This window comes from Stenella coeruleoalba, assembly GCF_951394435.1.
Source record: "Stenella coeruleoalba genome assembly, chromosome: 9".
NCBI classification, from domain to species: Eukaryota; Metazoa; Chordata; class Mammalia; order Artiodactyla; family Delphinidae; genus Stenella; species Stenella coeruleoalba.
Genome location: NC_137155.1, coordinates 52,881,063 through 52,902,659, shown reverse-complemented (window position 1 = coordinate 52,902,659; position 21,597 = coordinate 52,881,063). Strand labels below are relative to the sequence as shown.

At 35.7% G+C, this 21,597-nt stretch overlaps 1 protein-coding gene and 1 pseudogene across 5 annotated transcripts in view; both read left to right on the top strand.

Annotated features, from left to right (window-relative positions):
* The window catches only part of ZNF804B (zinc finger protein 804B), a gene marked incomplete at its 3' end in the record, with an annotated part of 871,582 nt that overhangs the window by 448,650 nt on the left and 401,335 nt on the right, over window positions 1-21,597 (top strand). The window lies entirely within an intron of this gene.
* LOC307191342 (small ribosomal subunit protein uS2-like) lies at window positions 8,185-10,612 on the top strand (annotated as a pseudogene). The gene has a single exon. The product of its transcript is annotated as a small ribosomal subunit protein uS2-like (transcript).

Genomic DNA, 21,597 nt, shown 5'->3' with positions numbered 1-21,597 from the left:
TAACTTGCACTCGGGCCCTCAACAGTGAAAGCATAGAGTCCTAACCACTGGACCACCAGGGAATTCCCTTAACTTCTTAGTATCTGAACTGAATGTGACCCAACCTAGATTCTTCATCAATTGCCCACCTTCCTTGTCATGCACCTTCTTCTTTTTTAAAAAAATATTTATTTATTTATTTGGCTGCGCTGGGTCTTAGTTGCGGCACGTGGGATCTTTGTTGTAGCATGCAGACTCTTAGTTGTGGCATGCATGTGGGATCTAGTTCCCTGACCAGGGATGGAACCTGGGCCCCCTGCATTGGGAGCGTGGAGTCTTAACCACTGGACCACCAGGAAATTCCCCTTCATGAACCTTCTTCAGCATGCCACATCTCAGTAAACATGACGCACTTTGTCCTGTATGTCAGAAATCTGTGGGCCATTCTTCCCACTGATTATTACCAAATAATGACTAAATCCTGTTAATTTGACCTTCTAAGGTTCTCTTGAATCCATCCCATTCTTTGTCTCTGCTGCCAACAAGTTTAGATTAAGTTACTGACTTCCTTCCTATGCACAAGTGTAATAGCCTCCTAATAATCTCTCCAGTATACTTTTCCAAGTTCTTTTTCTTATTGTCATATTGATAAACACTTGAAACACAAATGCCATCATACCTCTCCCTCGCTCAAAATAAGTCAGTTTGAAGAATAGAATTTTTCTATAATAAAATCATAGAAAAATGGGTAACAGTTCTGGCAGGTTTTCGAAAATAATAACACAAAGTGAGACAGTTTTGAAGAGGATCCAGTGTTCATTTTGACAATTTCCTGAAACCAGAAGAACTCTAGTTTTTCTTTATTTTTGGTCAGTGAGTTTCCTAAGATATCATCAAATTTAGGGAAAAATTTTAGGCAGAATTTAGGGGACAAAAAAATACATTAAATTATCTAACATTAACTATTCTGTAGTAGTAGGAGTGCCCTGTGTTCTCATTACTGCTCCACCAGATAATTCAGCTACTGAACTGTTATGAGGATAGAGAGAGGAAGAAGAGAGAAAAGGAGGTAGTTGTTTTGCTGGTCTATTCTATTATCCTTTATCTATTATCACGTATCTATTGTGGAGATTAGCTGTCTTGTTTTTGTTTTTGTTTTTAAGTGATCTATGAGGTCACTGTGAGGGCTCTGTTGACCAGACCATAGTGCTGAATCCCTTCTACCAAAGCCACATGGGCCCAAGCCTGTTCTCTAATTAAATATCAATCATTATTTTAGGAATGCCTCCTTGGTGAGACATCCCTTCCAGCGGTAATGAATCATAAAGCGCAAAGAAGACAGTTAAAGGAGTAACTAGTGAATCTGCATGGTCCTCTTAAACGGAAAGTGAAAAACTCATTTTAGCCAGATATGAGATTAAACTTCGCAATTGATAATTTAAATGATTTCCCTTACTGAGAAAGCCAAGGAAGTTTCATATAACAAAATGAGCTAATATCTCATAGTATGTTTTAACTAAAAAAAAAAATACACTGAGAAAGTTGGTAATGTGTTATTTTAATGGCTTATGTGACTTTTATTCATGAGTTCCCCGAAGACTTTTTGTAGCCTGGAAGCAGTCATTTGTGAAAATGTTAAAGAGTTAAGATGTTTATTTTTTCATATAATATCCTCTTTGAGATGAAAATTAAAAAGTGTTATTTAATCTTAAGTTGTGCTGTAATATTTTTCTCTGAATATGTTATTGCACTAATGATTCTGATAGTATCATTAATTATGCTGTTGATTGTAATCATCTTGATTACCCTTACATCTTTTAAGGGTTTTTTTTCCTATATTAAAGGCATTTCTTTTTTTTTTTTTTTTTTTTCTGGTTGCACCGGGTCTGAGTTGCGGCTGGCGGGCTCCTTAGTCGTGGCATGCGAACTCTTAGTTGCGGTATACAAGTGGGATCTAGTTCCCTGACCAGGGATCAAACCTGGGCCCCTGCATTGGGAACCCGGAGTTTTAACCGCTGCACCACCACAGAAGTCCCTTAAAGGCATTTCTAAACCATATATTTCTGTTGTTTGAAGAAAGTTAGTTAAGCTGCTATTTCATCTCTAATTTATGATTCTATAATCTCTCATGTGTCCACTGACATTTTGGCACAGTGCTGCACTGGCATAATTTGCTTAATGAGTGTGATGTAATGGGGCTAAAAGGGAAAGAAAAAAATACTGCAGGTACTTCTGGAGGATTTCTTAAAACCAGCTCATGCCTGATGTTAAAAAGGAATTAGACAGAAGCTTGTATTGCCAAAGGGCATTAGGGAACTCACATTATGTAATTAAAGTGTTTATGCTGATCAAATTAACCAGAGCACAGAGTAATCCGTAATAGAGATGAAAAGTTATATTTTTTAAAAAGCTTGTCAAATTGAATGAGGCATGTTTTATTTTGGAATGATTTTAGAGTTACATGAAAGTTGTAAAAATAGTACTTTTTCTGTGTACTCTGTACCCAGCTTCCCCCAGTGATAACATTTTGTATAACCAGAGTACAATGATCAAAAGCTGGAATTGACCTTGGTGCAATACCGTTGACTAAAGATCTCATTTGGATTTGGCTAGTTTTTACACACACTCTTTGTATATGTTTTGTGAAATTTTATCTTCAGTGTAGCTTCTATTTGCATTTCTTTTATGGTAAATGAAGTAAATATCTTTTCATAAGGTTAAACATCATTTTTACAGTTTTTATGTGAATTGTCTGTTCATGTATTTTGCCCATATTTCTGATTTTCAGATGACTCACCTCAAATTTTAAGAGTTATTAAAATAGTAGGGACTTCGCTCTTTATTTGTGATATATGTTGCAAGTATTTTACCCAGTTTGTTGTTTGTGTTTTGACTTTTCTTACATTATTTTTAATAACAGCTTTATTGAAATGTAGTTTACATACCATATGATTCACCCATTTAAAGTGCATAAGTCAGTATTTTTAAGTGTATTCATGGAGTTGTGCAACCATCACCACAATTAATTTTATAACATTTTTATCACCCCCCCCCAAAAAAAACATGGCCATTAGCAGTCTCTCTCAATTTCCTCCCCTAAACTCCCAGCCTTACCCAGCCACCAACTTTCCTTCTAGCATTAAAGATTTGCCTATTCTGGAAGTTTCTCCTGAATTCTTTAATTAATTTTGTACAATACGGTGTTTTTATTTTTTATTTTTTTTGCGGTATGCGGGCCTCTCACTGTTGTGGCCTCTCCCGTTGAGGAGCACAGGCTCTGGACGCACAGGCTCAGCGGCCATGGCTCATGGGCCCAGCCGCTCCGCGGCATGTGGGATCTTCCCGGACAAGGGCACGAACCCGTGTCCCCTGCGTCGGCAGGTGGACTCTCAACCACTGCGCCACCAGGGAAGCCCAATACGGTGTTTTTAAATGGCTGCATTGTATTCCGTGGTAGTCATGCTTCAATATTTACTTAAGCCATTAATGATTATTAAATATTTAGATCATATTCCAAATTTTCACATTAAAAATGATACATTCAATTAACATCCTAATGGATTTCTGTTCATGTCCTAAAGATAAATTTTAAGAAATCAAATTGGTTAAAGTGCAGGCACATTTTTAATGCTTTTGTTACATTTTGCCCCATAATTTTGAAAGATATTTCCAGTTTAAACTCTTTTCAGTAGTGGATGATAGTCCTTTAACCTTTACCAAAAACTAGAATTAGAGATAAAAAAAAAAAGTATCTTATTTGAAAGGTGCTTCTAACTCTTTGATTAACAGGAATTCTAAACTTTTCTTCCCCACATTTATTGGATATTTGTATTTTTCTCATGATGGAATGCCTGTTCATGCTCTTTGCCCCTTTAAAATTGAAATGATTGTCTCTTATTGATCCCAAAGAGTTGTTCATATGTAAAATAACAGATTTTCTGTTATGTCCGTTGCCAATTTTTCTCTGCACTAGTTGCCTCTCTTTTAATTTTGTTTTTGCTCTTTATGTTTTATAGATCATAAAATATTTATAATTATCTTTATCAATCTTTCTATACCTGAAGAAATGTTTTTCTAATTCTTTGATTCATTCTCTTTTACCCATTAATATATGTGGAACTTACTGACTTGCCATGAATATTAGGTGGAACTCTGTTTCTCCAATTAATTAACCAATTTTGCCGTGTGTGGGTTTTTTTTTTTTTTTTTTTTTTTTTGCGGTACGCGGGCCTTTCACTGTTGTGGCCTCTCCGGTTGCGGAGCACAGGCTCCGGACGCACAGGCTCATCGGCCATGGCTCACGGTCCCAGCCACTCCGCGGCATGTGGGATCTTCCCAGACTGGGGCACGAACCCATGTCTCCTGGATCGGCAGGCGGACTCTCAACCACTGTGCCACCAGGGAAGCCCGCCGTATGTGTTTTGTAGAAGGCAATGCTCATGCATTTCAGCCCAAACATGCACTATTCCTACTCAGAAAACACATCAGTGAAAACCGTTTCGGGTCTTCCCATCCCATAAACACTGAAATTTATCTTATACATTTGCTACTGCTTAAAGTTATTGAAATCATTACATCACTAAACATTTACTAATTTAGGATCTCATATATTTTTGTTTTTCCTTTTGGCTCCCAGTCTATAATTAGAACACAGATCATCTTGGTCCCACAAAAAATCAAGAGAAGGATTAGTACTAAAAATAGTGTTGATTGTCATTTTCTAAATCAGTCATCTTAAGTGTTACTGACTTTAGTCATTGCTGTTTGAAACAACCAGCACATCTCCCCACCTGCTTTTCACCTGTGGGAAAAGCAAAGCAAAACAGTATGGGCCAAAAAAAAAAAATCAACCTTCTCCTACCATCTTGTCCTTAGGAGCATATCTGATAGCCAAACTGAAGAAGCAGAGCTGTTCTACATCTGGTCTAGCCATTTATTTTCTTTTCCTTTTTTTTTTAAATTTATTTTATTGTAGTAAGAACACTTAACATGAGATCTACACACTTAACAGAACTTTAAAGTATATAGCCATGGAATCTGAGGGATTTAAGCTGGACTGTCAGTTTGAAAATATCTCAGTATCATTAGTATAGTGAGTCTTTTCAGTGCTAATTTCAATTCATATCCAATGCTTTTATTCAACCGGATATAAATTTAGATTCGGGTAATGCAGATTTTGAAATTTAACGTTCCTATCCTTTTTTCAGTGTTTCCTTTCTGCTTTCTTTTGTTCACCTGTCTTCCTCTTCTTAAGAAAATATTTTATTGGTGATGTGAAATGAATCCTCTTCAAGGATTTCAAAGAAAAAAATATTTACCTCTGTAATTAGAGTTAACCACCTTCTAAAAAATTAATTATCTTATTTTTGGCTGCGTTGTGTCTTCGTTGCTGCACGCGGGCTTTCTTTAGTTGCGGTGATCGGGGGCTACTCTTGGTTGAGGTGCGCGGGCTTCTCATTGCCGTGGCTTGTTGTGGAGCACGGGCTCTAGGCTCACAGGCTTCAGTAGTTGTGGCATGCGGGCTCAGTAGTTGTGGCTTGCGGGCTCTAGAGTGCAGGCTCAGTAGTTGTGGCACTCGGGCTTAGTTGCTCCGTGGCATGTGGGATCTTCCTGGATCAGGGCTCGAACCTGTGACCCCTGCATTGGCAGGCAGATTCTTAACCACTGCACCACCAGGGAAGTCCCACCACCTGTTTTTTAACATTAGAATATTTGACAATTCAATCTTACCTTTGTCATTTACAATCCCTGGGATTTCAAGGCAATTACTTAACCTTTCTGATCCTATTTTCCTAATGAAAAAAATGGATTGAAAACAGCTAATCTTTTAAGGTGGCAGTGAGGATTAACTGAGTTACTTCAGTTAAATTATAAGAAAAATTAGGTGATTACTTGTGCCTGGGATGTTTCTGGGGTATTACAATATTAAAATGAGGAAGGTAAGAACTTAGCCCTTAAGAAATTTTAGGACAAATAAAGAATATCGAAAGATAGAGTCTGAGAGTTTGAAGAAGACTGGTTCTAGGAGGCCAATGTAGTTTTAATTTCATTATTTCTGCTAATAATATAATGAAAAAAGTTTCTTGCCATCCTATTTGAATGTCTGTTTTTTGAATGAAAAGCTTTAATTCTATTGATCTAATGTGGGAAGGCCAAGCTTCTCAAATAGCCTGTGCTATTTATAAAATAGCACCCCCGAAAAACAAAGTTTAAGAATAGCTGATTCTGCACTTGTGAGTTTATCTCACTTGGGTGAGGAAACTGAGAAGCAGAGATTTGAGGTGACTTTCTCAGGGTTTAGTGATAAGAACAGGGCTAGGTTCAGGTTCCCAGTTGTTTTATATATTATAACACATTTCCAGTTACACAAAAATTGCTGCATTTTTTTTTTCTGTCAGAAACACTATTAAGAAAATGAGGTCAGACTTTTTTAGGTAAATAATACAATTTTTAAAAGTTACAGAGAAAGGTCTTCTCCATGAATAGGGCTAATTTTCAGCATCTGTTTACTTTTTAATACACACCAGTGAACTCTAGTCATTTGAAGTATAGATTCAAATGGGAGGCTATAATCAGAAATAATTTGAACTCCACATATTAGAGATACTTTGAGAGTAAGTGGCAGTTCTGTGTAAAAAAAAAATCTCTGTTGTTAAGAAAAATTATGCACAAAAATTCTCTTTATAACTATTTTTTAACCAAATGCAATTGTAATAACATAAAAATGACAGAGGAATATAGCCTATACTGTGATCTAGTGTAAAGATTTATACTACCAAATATATAAAGATTCAATTAAATCCCTATCATTATTCCAATGGCATTTTTTCACAGAAATAGAATGAACATTCCTAAAATTTGTATGAAACCATGAAAGACCCCAAACAGCCAAAGCAATTTTGGGAAAGGAGAGCAGTGTTGGAGGCATCATGCTCTCTGATTTCAAACTATATTACAAACCTATATAATTAAAGCAATATGTTGTTGGCATAAAAACAGACACATTAGATCAATAGACCACAGTAGAGAGCCCAGAAGTAAATCCATGCATGTATATTAATTGATTTACAACAAAGGAGCCAAGAATATACAATGGGGAAATTATAGTCTCTTCAATAAATGGTGTTGGGAAAACTAGACAGCCCTATGCAAAAGAATGAAACTGGATCACTATTTTACACCATACACAAAAATAAACTGAAACCATAAAACTCTTAGAAAAAACATAGGCCGTAAATGCCTTAACATCAGTCCTGGACATGATTTTTTTTTGGATTTGACACCAAAAGCAAACGCAACAAAAGCAAAACTAAATGAGACTACAACAAACTAAAAAGCTTCTGCATAGCAAAGGAAACCATCAACAAAATGAAAAGGCAACCTATGAATGAGCAAAGGTATTCGCAATCATATATCTGATAAGAGGCTAATATCCAAAATATATGAAGAACTCATAGGACTCAAATCAAAAAACCAAACAGTTCAATTTAAAAATGGGCAAAAGACCTGAATATATTTTTTTCCCAAGAAGATACGGAGATAGCAAACAGGCACGTAAAAAGATGCTCTACATCATTAATCATCAAGGAAATGCAAATCAAGACCACAATGAGATGTCATCTCATTCCTTTTAGAATGGCTATTATTAAAAAGACTAAAAATAAAAAAATATTTAAGAGAATGTGTAGAAAGGGCACCCTCATGTACTGTTGATGGGATTGTAAATCGGTACAGCCACCATGAAAAAGAAGTCTGGAGGTTCCTCAAAAAAATGAAAATAGAACTACCATATGATCCAGCAGTTCCTCTTCTGGGTATTTGAAGAAAACAAAAACACTAATTGGAAAAGATACATACAGCCCCATGTTCATTACATCATTATTTACAGTAGCCAAGGTATGAAAACAAAGTATCATCAGTGGATGAATGGGTAAGGAAACTGTGATTGATATATACATATATAATATTATATATAATATTCCATTATATATGGAATATTATTCAGCCATAAAAAAGAATAAAATCTTGCCATTGTGACAACATGGATGGACCTCGAGAGCATTATACTAAGTGAAATAACTCAGAAAGGAAAAGACAAATACCATATAATCTCTCTTATATGTGGAATCTAAAGAAAGAAGGAAAAAAAACTTATGGATACAGAGAACAGATTAGTGGTTGCCAGAGGCATGGGGTGAAGGTTGGGAGAAATGGGTGAACTGTTTTTGTTTTTTTTTAGTTTGAATAAATTGAAATAAAAATTATTAAATTGTACCGCAATAAAGTAGAATTAACAAAAGATGAAGTTTAAATTTGACATCAGATTCACTGTTTACCAAATAGTTTATTTTTCCTTATTCAGTCTCTTAGCTCCTTATAATTTGGGTTACTAGAAATGTAGCCCTTGGGAACAAAAACAAATAATTCTTTGAAAAATGTATAATGACATATTTACTTGCAAAATAGAACAATATATGATGAAATTTTTTATATCTATGGAAATCACCTGCTTTCCACAGAGTTCAGCAGCAGCATTTTGTACACAGTGCTACCCAGATAGGAGTCCATATGGCGTTGTTCTGGGTTCCTGTCCTGACTTAAGGGAAACTTTCATAACGTCCAGAGTCCTTGATGTCCTGAAAATGAAGGAGGAGGATGTCCTCAAATTCCTTGCAGCAGGAACCCACTGAGCTGGCACCGACCTTGACTTCCAAATAAAACAGTACATCTACAAAAGGGAAAGTGATGGCATCTTACATCATAAATCTGAAGAGAACCTGGAAGAAGCTTCTGCTGGCAACTCATGCCGTGTTGCCAGGGAAAACCTGGCTGGTGTCAGTGTCCTATCCTCCAGAAATACTGAGCAGAGAGCTGGGCCGATGTTTGCTGCTGCCACTAGAGGTACTTGTGTTGCTGGCTGTTTCACTTCTGGAGCCTTCACTCACCAGATCCAGGCAGCTTTCAGGGAGCTGCTATTTCAGGTGGTTACTGATCTCAGGGCCGATCACCAGCCTCTCACAGGAGCATCTTATGCTAACCTGCCCACCACTGCTCTGTGTAACACAGATTCTCCTCTGCAGTTTGTGGACATTGCCATCCCAGGCAGCAATAAGGGAGCTCACTCAGTGGGTCTGAGTTGGTAGATGCTAACCCAGGAAGTTCTGCACACCTGCGTTACCATCTCCAAAGTAACATCCGTGGGAGGTCACACCGCATCTCTAGTTCTACAGAGACCCTGGAGACATTGAAAAGGAAGAGACATTGAAAAGGAAGAGCCAGCCGCTGCTGAAAAGGCTGTGAACAAGGAGGAATTGTTCAGGGTGAATGGACTGCTCCAGCTCCTGAGTTAACTGCTAGTCAGCTGAGGTTGCAGAGGCGTCTGGAGATGCAGGTGTCCTGGGGCCTGGTCAGCAGTCTCTCTAGAAGATGGGGGCGCTCAGCCCACCACTGAAGACTGGTCTGCACTCCCACTGTTCAGGCCACTGAATGGGTGGGAACAAGCCTGAGTGGCCTGAAGCTGTTTGTCCACATGTTTAAACAGAAAATGCAGATAAGGTTGACAGAAAATGTTTCTTTAAAAAAAAGAAAAAGGAAGTCATGCACATGGAGAAAAAATACCCCTGGACTTTCCATGTCCTCTCACTCCTGAACAGAGCTACAGTGCTCATTTGTCTTAGTCAATTGATTTTTATATTACTTTAAAATCAGAGGTGTTAACAGAAGCAGCTACATCTTCTCACATGTACCACCTCATGCCAAGATTTTGATTTTTAATCCCAATCACAAAAAAAGGGAACTGGAGTGTCTTAGAGAAGATTTTATTCTATTCTAGGACAGAGAGGTTTCTGAATGGGCAGAAAACTTTCTATTATTGCCAAAAGTAGGAAAGTTTTAAAAAACATATCATGACTATTACAAAATAGATGAAGAATCAGCTGAAGGAGGCTGTCATCAGCTTAGAGAAGAAAATATAGGCTTGAAATCATAAATAACTGAAATAATTCAGGTCTATTAAAGGCCATGAGTTCATAATGCACTCAAAAAGTGAGAATAAAATACACAATGGGGTAGTTGTAATGCCAAAAAACAAAGATAATCTTTTTTTATCTATATTGGTAGATGGTTGGTTTTTATTAATTTTAATGTTTTTATTGATTTTAATAGTTTTAGTACATGTGTACATGTACTCTACATGTACATCTGTTTCAACATTTAAGTATAAGTATATATAAGTATGTATGTATTAAATTACGTATATATGTATAGTTATTACTGATAAGCAAGATAGCAACATATGCCTACAAGAGGAAGCCAATATAAATATATTGAGTTTACTTTTTCCTGCATATGCAGATTATATGTGTGTGTCTGTGTGTATGTGTGTCTGTGTAATCAGAATCTATAAAAAAGAATGAAGAGGACTAATTTTGAGTAGACAAATATTCTCCATAATAGTAGGAATTCTGCCAAGAACTCTACAAGATAGAACATTGTAGCAGATGCCTATTTACCAAATAATTCCAGCGCATGATAACTAGGTAGAGAGATTGTCCATCAGTTGGTCAACTCTGGTGGTCATACACATTAATTAGTTAACATCCTGTTTCAGGATGATAATTTAGCCAGATGTTCTAAAGGGAAGAATTACTGTGTCAGATTCTAACCTTCATTTTCTAGTAGATAAAATGGCTGGATGAGCATTCTTTTTTCAAAAAGTTTTTATTGAAGTATAGGTGATTTACAATGTGTTAGTTTCTGGCGTACAGCAAAGGGATTCAGTTATAAACACACACGCACACACACACACACACACACATATATACACACACATAAATATTCTTTTTCACTTTCTTTTCCATTATGGTTTATTACAGGATATTGAATATAGTTCCCTGTGCTATGCAGTAGGACCTTGTTGTTTATCTGTTTTATATATAGCAGTTTGTATCTGCTAATCCCAAACTCCTAATTTATCCCTCCCTGACCCCCTTTCCCCTTGGTAACCATAAGTTTGTCTTCTATGTCTGTGAGTCTGTTTCTGTTTTGTAAATAAGTTCATTTGTATCATATTTTAGATTCCACATATAAGTGATATCATATGGTGTGTGTCATCTCTTTCTGACTGACTTCACTTAGTATGATAATCTTTAGGTCCATCCGTATTGCTGCAGTGGCATTATTTCATTCTGGAGGAGCATTCTAATGATTTTAAATTACAGATAAAGCCAACAGACGGTTTTAATCTTAATGAAAGATTTGTATAGGTAACTATACAAAGATAATGATCTAGGTAATACTGACCATTTACAAGTAAATAACAGTGCTTTCTGGAAATTATGGGAAAGGATTGGACTTGTCCCATGATGCAACAAATCAAATCATCTAAGTTATGCCAAGAATCATTCGATCCTTAAGCCAGAACCAGCAATGGCATTTAACCTGAGGTAGAATTCTTTCTATTTTGAAGTGGTCAAATTTATTGTTAATCTAGCAAGTTTCCAAAATAAATATCTAGTTAAAAAGCTAACCCTTAAGAGTAGGAATAATAATAATTAATAATATAATGACAACATGAATAAATGAATAAATACATAAACAAATTAGAAATAAATATATTGCTGCTCCAGACCCTAATGAACTCTTGAGGGAGACCCTCTAAAGATTTCCAGGGCTTTCTCTTTGTGTAGTTCACTCTTCTTTCCTGTGAACACTTAGACACTAGGGTTCTCAGTCTCCTCAACTCAGAGAGTCCATCGACGCTGCCTCATTCCCTCTCTTTAGGTCATGACCTGGAAACTCTCTCAAAGGAATGAATTAGGACACTGTAGAACTGGCTTCATTCGTTTCCCATCTGTCAAGGATCAGTGCTTTTTTGACTGACATCCAGTGTCTTTGAAAGCATTTGATTCATACACTTTGTCTGTATTTTTAGTTGTTGCAAGGGGGAGGATCAGTTCTGTCCCTGTCAGTACATCTTGTCCAGAAGCGAGAGAGCACATGTCTGTTTAATATTTTGTGTGATGAATTGAGAAGTATACAAAAAGCATTTTGCTGTATCTTGAACTATGATGGTTTTCTTAAGAAAAAGCACTTGTCCATTTGAGTTGAGAGCTGAACAACCTCCTCCTTTCCATGGAACACAATTTTTAGTTGAAAGATTAACTGACAGACAAAGTATGTTTTTTTTTTTATAGTTGAGTATTTGGCACAGATTTACTTAAAAATAAAAGAAGTCATCTTGTCACTTCAAAGGCAATCGACTGATAGTATTTGTTGCCAATGATGAAATTCAAGCTTTCAGGAGAAAATTAGAATTTGGGAAAAATTGCGATAGCTACTGTGAGCTTGAGAGCTTCCCAATCCTTACGGAGTTTTCTGATAACAATGGTGGAGATATTAACAAATATATTTTTATAAAATATGTTAATATTTGAAAGAATGGCATAACTCAGTGAACCAATATTTTTCAAGTGATCAATGTAGAAAATCATTAGAAAGTAAAAGACCAATCAAAGTGCAAAATAGACCATTCAGTGTAACAGAGTAGCAATGTTCATTGATTTGGTTTCAGATTTCACATTGCCCTGAAGTTTTAGTAGACAACCACTTATCAAATTTTGGTGTAAGTATCAAGAGGAATATACAAAGTTTTCTGAAAAGTCTACTAAAATACTCCTCTTATTTCCAACTACATATCTGTGTGAGTCTGGGTTTTCTTCAAATACTTCTATCAAAAGAGCATGCTGAAACACATTGAATTCAGAAGCAAATATTAGAATCTAATGTCTGACTTCATAGAAGTCAGGTAAAGAGCTGTGCGAGGGTGTAAAATACCGCCACTCATTATTTCTTGGGAGAAAATATAGTTGTTTCCTATTAAAATATATTATTTACTTTAACCTATTTATTATTATTTTAAAATTAATGTTTTAATTTTCAACTTTAATTTCTTACATGGTCAATCTTGATACACATAACCAATTTAAACAAAACGTCTTGGGATTCTCAGTAAAGGGATTCAGAGACCAGAAAGTTTGAGAACTGCTTCTCTAATCACTGTGATACTTTTAGATGTAACTAATATTTTCAAACACTGACCATATGCCTGGTGTTATCAAAGTTCTGCTAATATACTATTGACTCACAATAGGACAATGAGATAAATATCATAGATAAATATTATGATAACCTTCTTTTCATAGATGTGGAAAATGAGGCATAATTTCCCCAAAGTCATACAGCTATTAAGTGGAAGAAATCAGAATTTGCATACAGGTGATATGGTTCCATAGTCTGTACTCTGAAACATCATTCTGTATTTCTGTGCTATGTGCTGTCTAAATCTTACAGTGGTTTCAATACTTAAAGGAATTTTTATTAGAAGTATTTTATATTTATAGTGTTTTATTAAGTTTATAGGCAATTTTTAAATGTTGGAGATAATTTGCCAAATTCATAACTTTTAATTTATTTTTGTGTCAGTAGTGAGTAAACATTGAAGAATATTGATTGTTTAATGTCTAAAGAACATTCATTGTTTATTGGAGTTTTAAGACTTATACGTTGAATGTTAAACTGAGTTAGAGGGAGTAGTAAGGGCTTCTCTCCATATACAAAAGCTGAAGTACTGAGAACAAGCACCATCTGGATACCAGACATAATTGTGAAAATGATGGCAAATCACGTAAGAGCCTTGAGATGTACTTGGATTCAGCATGTAGCAACCCTGTGATTTGTACATCTTTTTAATTTGAGGATGATGATAGTACTTGACTGTGACAGGAGAATTTACTAAAGGCTCACAGGTATTTTTGCTGGCAATTCCAGGCAAGGGTCATTCTATTCATATTCTAACTTTCTGAATTGGTTAAGATTTATAAGACTTGGGTATCTCTTGATTTAGACTCACTTATAAAACTAAGATACAGAAAATCAAATTAAGAATATTGCCAATAAAGCACCAAATGAATTATTTGTTCTTAAGGGATTCATGTGGAAGTATTAGGAAGTGAAATACCACAGTGTCTACAACTTAGTTTCAAATGGTAGATGAAATCAAACCAAATCGAAACAAAACACCAACCCATTATGTGTGTGTGTACTTAGGAGGAAAACTTGTGCAGAGAGTTGAGTAATGTGCTCAAGGTTGCACAATAGTAAGTGGCAGTTCAGAGATTTGAAGTCAGGCCGACCATCTCATTCCCTGAAAGCTATTAGCATCTGTAGCCTTCTTAGCCTCAAGGAAAAACATTGAAATAATTAGATCCATTGATAAGCCTGTCCACAACACTAGATCCAGAGCAACTGGGCCATTCGGCGTCATCCTGCAACAGTTGAGACAATAGTATGGGGAAAGAATATTCTTTGGAGTACTCTAAAATGGGGATTGACTCTTTCACTGGCCGCTTTGGCAGCTTCATCTGGGGGAGGTTCTTCAACCCTTGTGCACCTCATTTCTTCATCTGAAAATAAAAATAGACCATAATAGTCTCCACCTTATATGATAGCAGGAGGATTGAATTAATAATCTATACACGGCACATGACATATAATAAGCATTCATTATATGTCATCTTGCTCCTTATACTGGGGACTATTTTTACTTTGGCTACAAGTAGTCATTTCCCACTAGAAGAGAGCTCTTAAAAAAGACACCTGTCCTTGAAATTTCTCTAAGTGCTGGTCATGTGTTGGCCCCTTTATGATGAAAACCAAATCATTTTAGATGATCCTTAGAGAAGTGTAATACAAATTGATATCCACACAGGAGACATGCTTTAGAGAAAAATATTCCTACAGGCTAGTACCACATTCTGGCATAGCAGCAGCATACCTGCAGCCTTCCGTGGACACAGGGGTGTTTTTTAGCCCCATTCATGGCAAAGCTCTGTTTTGACCCTCTGCAATCAGTCGCTCTGCAATCAGTTGTTCATATAACGTGTTTCCTTCCTGATGATCATCGTCATTAGGGTAATTTGCTTGATTGGCAGCTTTTTCTTTTCTTATGCTGGGTTCTCTGCTTATAAATATTCCCCATCTGGATAAATATATTCTGAATGGAACTTTTCATGGAAGAGTAATAATATACAGTTTTGTTTATACAACATGTATTTATAAAATAAAAATGCCTCGTATTTTATTTATTTTCAGAGTAGCACCAGTTAATCTTGTTAGTTTTGAAAATGTTAATCCTTATGAATAATTCTCCTTAAACTGGGAATACTGTAACCATGTGTTAGAATTGATCAGACTCAGTAACTAGGGTTCCTAAAATATTTAACTTGGTTCTATTTAATGGACATTAACTCATTCCCATCAAATTAAATTATCTTCCATGGGGTAGTTTTAAACTGCAATGAGACTGAACTGAAAAAATTAACTAAGAAGTCACTGGACTGGATGGAGGGAGAACCAAGAGTTAGTATTGCTATAGTTGTGTTTAGGGAGGAGGGGGCAAGTGTATGAGGTATGATGAAAGGCTTTCTTAGTGAGTCAGAAAACAGCTCAGGGTAGACATGGATCTATAAAAATACTTGCTGATTAAAATAAAATGGTTTGAGATTAAAATGCTTTCGTAAGTCCCAATTGTGGAAAGGTTATGCATCAAACTACATAAACTGAATAGTCATTGACTTCTAGGGAATAGAGTATTTGAGTGGGCAGTTATACTGTCCTAGTTAAGAAAGTTCACAGAGAGTAAAACTAGAGATTCACAATATACTTATCTACTATATATTTTTTAACTCCACACCTAAGTGTGAATGATCATTTAATATTTATTGTGTAGTAAAGAATTTGGCCTTGCCCAAAGAAATATCTGGTTTTTTCCCTAGCCTTCTCAGAGGTCATCTATTTAATACCTGGTAGGAGCATCTTTGTTTAGAGTAGGGGCTGGCTACACTGGATCTTGGGGTGAGGTCATCCACACCCAATAGCTTTAGGGTCGGGGCTGGCCCCAGCATCAAGACCAACAGTGTGACCTAGGGTGGCGACTTTGGCTCATGTGGTATCAATTGAGCTAGAGACTGGGTTCAGCCATGTGAGCAATCAACCAGTGTTGTTCAACCAATGAAAACTAAAGACACAGAAGCTTGGTTGAGCTTCCTTATTTTCAGTACTCTGTGTCCATTGTTACAAGTCAGTTCTAGGAAAGGAGAATGGAAGCTTCATGTTTGGAATCCTCCTAGACTCTGCTCTATGTGTCTCTTCCTTTGACTGCTTGCAATTTTTATCTTTTCCCTATAATAAACAGTAACCATAAATATAAGTTTTCAGGGAGTCCTATGAAAATTATTGAATCTAAGGGTGGTTTTAGGAATCCCCCTGAACTTGCAGTTGGTGTCAGAAATTGGGGCAGCATTGGAAACTGTACTCTCATACTTCACAGTTTGACTATTTCTAGGCATTCTTAATAAACATTATAAGCATTGTTAAATCCTGAGTTGCCTTCTGAATTTTTTCAGCCTAAATTATATTTAGTGCCGTTATTTGGGGAATGTTCTATTTCTTAGGAAGAGATAAACACTAAAGTAATAATGTTTATTGATTACCTATTATCCATGTCTAGTTGATATGTACGATTGTTTTATTACTCCAGATATTTCTTTGATAGGGACATGTCATAGTTTCAGCCACGCTCCACATTCTGAATAGACTAACCAATATAAACAGTACACTCTTTCATTTAGTGATACACCATAAATATTTGGGTAGAATAGTCACATCCTATTCCAAATCCATCTCAATTTTTGTATTTTTACCATGGGGCAAATTAAACATGGGTTTGGCACTTTTTCCCAGTCTGATTTTTCCTAAGGTTGTCTTAAGACCTAAGAATAGTAAGACTAATTATTTTGTTGTGTCCTCATCACTTGTACAGATTCATTGAACCAGCTGAGTAAGTTGGTTCCATTTGATTAGTTCCCGCTCGTTTGGCTTCAGCTGTGGTCAGTTGTTGGGAAATGAGCTTACAGAGACCAGCTGTCCCATGAAGTGGAGCACTGCCAACTCTGTTGAGGGAACACACATTCTATCACAGTTTTAAATCTATTATTAATAAAACCTTGCACTGTGGGCTTCAGTCTGCAGTAGACATTTATGAACAGGTCAGAAAATGAGGAATGGAAATTGAAACACGGAGCCTTTGACAACAGCTGCATAAATGGTAGCACTATAGTTACCGAATTGCTAAAAATCAGTTAAGGAAGGTGGCCACCTGATCTCCCTGTGCATAATCTATTTAAGTAGGTAGTCTGCTTCTGAAATCAAATGTTTCTGGACTCTGAGACTTTTTAACAGGATGCCATTTTACTTAGTATAATCCAGAGATTTCATGGGCCCTATTGTTTCAAAAACATATATAAGAAATAATTGCACTTCTCTGCACCAATTGTCCAATCTCTAATGCAAGTTTATTAGGGAAACTCATCTGGTACTCTTTCAAAATGTAATACAGTTTTTGCAAATTAGTCTTGAAACCTCTTGAGTATTTTATAATTTTTACTTTACATGCTCACTAACAGAAGTAATCTGTATTGAATGATTCTGCAATACAGAAGAAAAATCTTTCATTGAAATGTGTCTGTACTTATAATTTTTATAATCTTTAAATCATTAGAATTTAGGATTTTGATTCTACATTTTAAGAAATAACTAATCTACATTTTAAGAAATAGATTTATTGCATATGCAATAAATTTTGCTATAATTCTTCAATAGGAGAACTGTTTAAAAGTAGATGAAGAATGCTCTGAAGCAGAAAGAATCTTTTGAAAACTAGTCCAGTAAGGGACCTTTCATAATTATATTTTTAGTGTCATTGACACCACTGTTTATAATAATACCACCATTCACTTAGTTATCATTGAATTCTAGCACCTTATACTTAGTAACTAACTTATTCCTCATATAATATGATAAATTTATTAATATTCTCATTTTATAGCTGACAAAATTTAAACTCAGATGGTTTTAGCAACTTGAGCAAGTAGATCTATGGGGCATCAAAATTGAAAATTCACTGATTTCTGGAGGATGGTTTTTCTGTGATGTGACGATAAATCATTTGTTGAATGAGGAGAATAAATGAATAATGAGTGAACAAATGAAGTCAATGTCAAACTCATTCTGTCTTACATCTAAATCACAATAGTGATTATAAATCTTTTTTGGCTGTTTTAGAAACATTTTTTATATAAAAAGAAGATTCCTATTGATGCCATTAATCCACTTAGGCATAAAAAGGCAAAGAAACTGTTTAACAATACAAGTTAATGTCACAAGTTAATATCACACAATTGCATCAATTAAAAAAATCCAGTTTTTTATGAAAACTTTCAATTATATGGAAAAATGTAGATTATAACGTAACTCCCATATACCCATTACCTTGATTTAACAAATGTCAACATTTTACCATATTCCCTTTTCTCATTTTCTTGCTGAATAATTTTAAATTGCAGATATAACATCTCAAACCTAAAGATTTTTGTATCAACTCTAAAATGGGACATTTTCTACCATTAAAACATCAGAGAGTATCATTAATGCACCTAACAAAGTTAAGGAAAGTTCCTTAAAGTAATTTAATATCCATTACATTTTAAAATTTCACCAATTAACCAAAAATGTTTTATACGTTTCATTTGTTTAAACAAATTGGTTAAGGTAAAGCATTGTTTTTAGTTGCTATGTTTCTTTGATCTCATTAGACTCAGCACCCTTTCTTCCCTACCCTCTGCCCAACTTTTTTATGACATTTACTTACTGATGAATGGGTCCCACCTATTTGTCTAATTGCTTCCTCCACCTGATAGTGTCATCTAACTTGTTCCTCTACTCCTTTCATTATTTACCTGGAAGCAAGAAGTTAGATTTAGCAGCTTGGTTATAAACCTGTTATTAGATCTTATGAAGAATCCCTCATAGGTGATGCTGTAGACCCATTCCATTCTATTTGGATGCATACAAAGTCTGCTTGTCCCAGGATTCATTTTGCTGAGAGTGATCTGTGGGTTCAGGCGGTAACATTCTGGATCCTCTATGGTAGATTGTACTTTACCCTTCCTCATCTGGATCTTGCTGTGCAAAATACAGCTGGAGGCTATATGTTTTTAGTCTTGAGTTTCATGCTAATTGCTCTAAGTCATACCCATTTTCCTTTACCCATTACATTTTCCTTTGCTTGACATATAATTCTGGTATTTATAATAGGAGACATGAGGAGCTCTTCCTTGAATGTTTATGGCCATATTCTAATTTGATAAGACTTCAAAAAATATGAAACTGCTCATAATGTCTGTGGTTTGCAAGCTGGAAATTTCCTCAGTAAAGGAGAACCATCAGAGAAATCCTATTCTGTAGGTTTATTTATTTTTTATTTTTATTTATTTATTTTTTGTAGGTTTATTTTTGAAGGGACCTCGTTTCCTCCTTTTTTATAATTCCACAAGGCAAGCAGTGCAGGGTTTGCTTCTGGAAAACTTACAAGGCAAGTTGTTGATGGTTTAGTGAGGCAAGTGGTCATTCAGTGGAAAATTCTACTAGCAGATGGTTCTTTCTTCAGCCAGATCAGGTCACCTCCCTCATCATCTATTTTTTGTTGGACCTCTGATTCTATGTAAAATTTTACTTAAGGTTGTATGGTATAAACAGGACAAATAAAAGCATGCATATATACATGTAACAACATGCATTACACAAAAAAGGGCCACTTCTTGTCCATGTAGATCTTAGTACATGGTGTAGGGGCCTGAGAATCACTCAGATGGCATCACCCCCAAGGAAGAAGCTGGCAATCCTGATCACTGCAGCATTCTCAAGACGAGGGGCTCTAGAAAGCCCTGTAAATTTTGCTAGTGTAACCCATAGGCATGGCCTGTAAAATATTTTTATCATTTTTCAAATGAGACTGTCTATTTCAAGTCATTGGCTTTTGCTCAGGCTTGTTTTTTCTCTTGTGGGACTGTTCTTCCTCCTTTTGCTACCGTGACAACTCTTAATTGTCTTTCAGGTACAGTATACAAGTCTTCTCATCTCTAAAGCCTTCCCTGAGCCTGTCTTCTAGCTTCTTAGTACAAAACTTACCAATTTGCAGATGATCTGTTGGTGTTAACTCTTTTCTGTCTAAACTGAGAGGCCTCAGAGTTAGGTACCATGTCCTTTGCATCTCTGCTAGTGCCTAGAATCTTGTAAATAATAAATACTATGTGTTTAATGAATGAATGAAAAAAGATTGTATGCCTCTGTAACACTGGAAAAGAGGTAAAGAGGAAAAAGGAGAGTAGTAATCAATATAGTGGTCTGAGATGTGGTTTAAGTCTCTGGCTTTGGAATATCACCAACTTCCGGTGCAGAAAGGCACCAGTGGTCAAAGATATGCAGACACTGGCATAACAGTGTACATTAAGCCAAACATTTGATTTAACTATTTATGACATTAACTTAATGTCCATAAGTCTTGATGTCCAATAACCCCCTTATTGTTTTAAACTCTCAAATGAGCATCTTTTGGAGTATGATGTACTGGAGCTGAGTCTAATGCATTTTGTATTCATAAAACCTCCCACACAGTCATGAGTAAGTATTAGATATGCTTATTGAGCTGAGCACACATAACTGTCTGCCAAAAAATGATAATCACGAAGAAGCATCCCAAGAAGAGACCAGAAAGTTTCCAGCTTTCTGAAAGTTTATGGAGCCTCCACAAAGGAGAGGAACCAAAATTGTGGGATAAGAGGCTCCAAAAGACAAACGTCATCTGGTGTTTCCTCAGTGTCTTCCAGGATGTGCTAGTCAGAATCTGTGAGCCGACATTTATCCACATACTCACTTTAGATGCCTTGGAGTTTGGGGCTGTCCAGTATTACCTGGGAGTAGCATAACCAGGGATTGGAGCTCACCTATTCACAACATTTCTTTCCCGAGGCACAAGGAGGAACAGGAAGGATGGAGGTTCATTTCCTCTTTAGTTTCACATTCTGTTCAGTGGGATGATGAAAAAACAAATGGTGTGTGTGTGTATATTTCATATGTATGACATATATAGACATATGTGAACTACACAGACACACACAATTATTTAAGGATATGCCACTAACAAATATTGCCCAAGAAACTTAGAAGAAAATAGAAAATGATGGCAAAGAAACTGGAAACAATCCTTCAATTTTTGGCAAAGATAACAAAAGTAATATTTTAAATTTGAAAATGGATACAGAATGCTTGAAGATGCTTTTAGTCCATAGTAGTGTTTATTAAATTTAGCAAAATGACCTATATTTTAGAAAACACAAAATGGTATTTATATATATAAGTGAAGTGAAAAAGTAAAGCAGAGAAAACTCTTTAGCAAAATGCTATCCATTGTAATATTATTCAGACTCATTGTTGTGAGTTATTAAGATTTTTCTGTTATGTTAATATCCAAACAAAAATATTTGTTGCACAAAAGCTGTGTTTTATTAAGAAATAAAATGTTTATTTCCTTTAATAAAATTTTTCTTTTTTATAAAAAGATATATAAGCTTTGAAGCTTAATTTTTAAACCATTTCTGTTTTTAGACACTTTTCTAAAGCTTTTTTTAAATTTATTTTTTATTGAAGTACAGTTGCTGTACA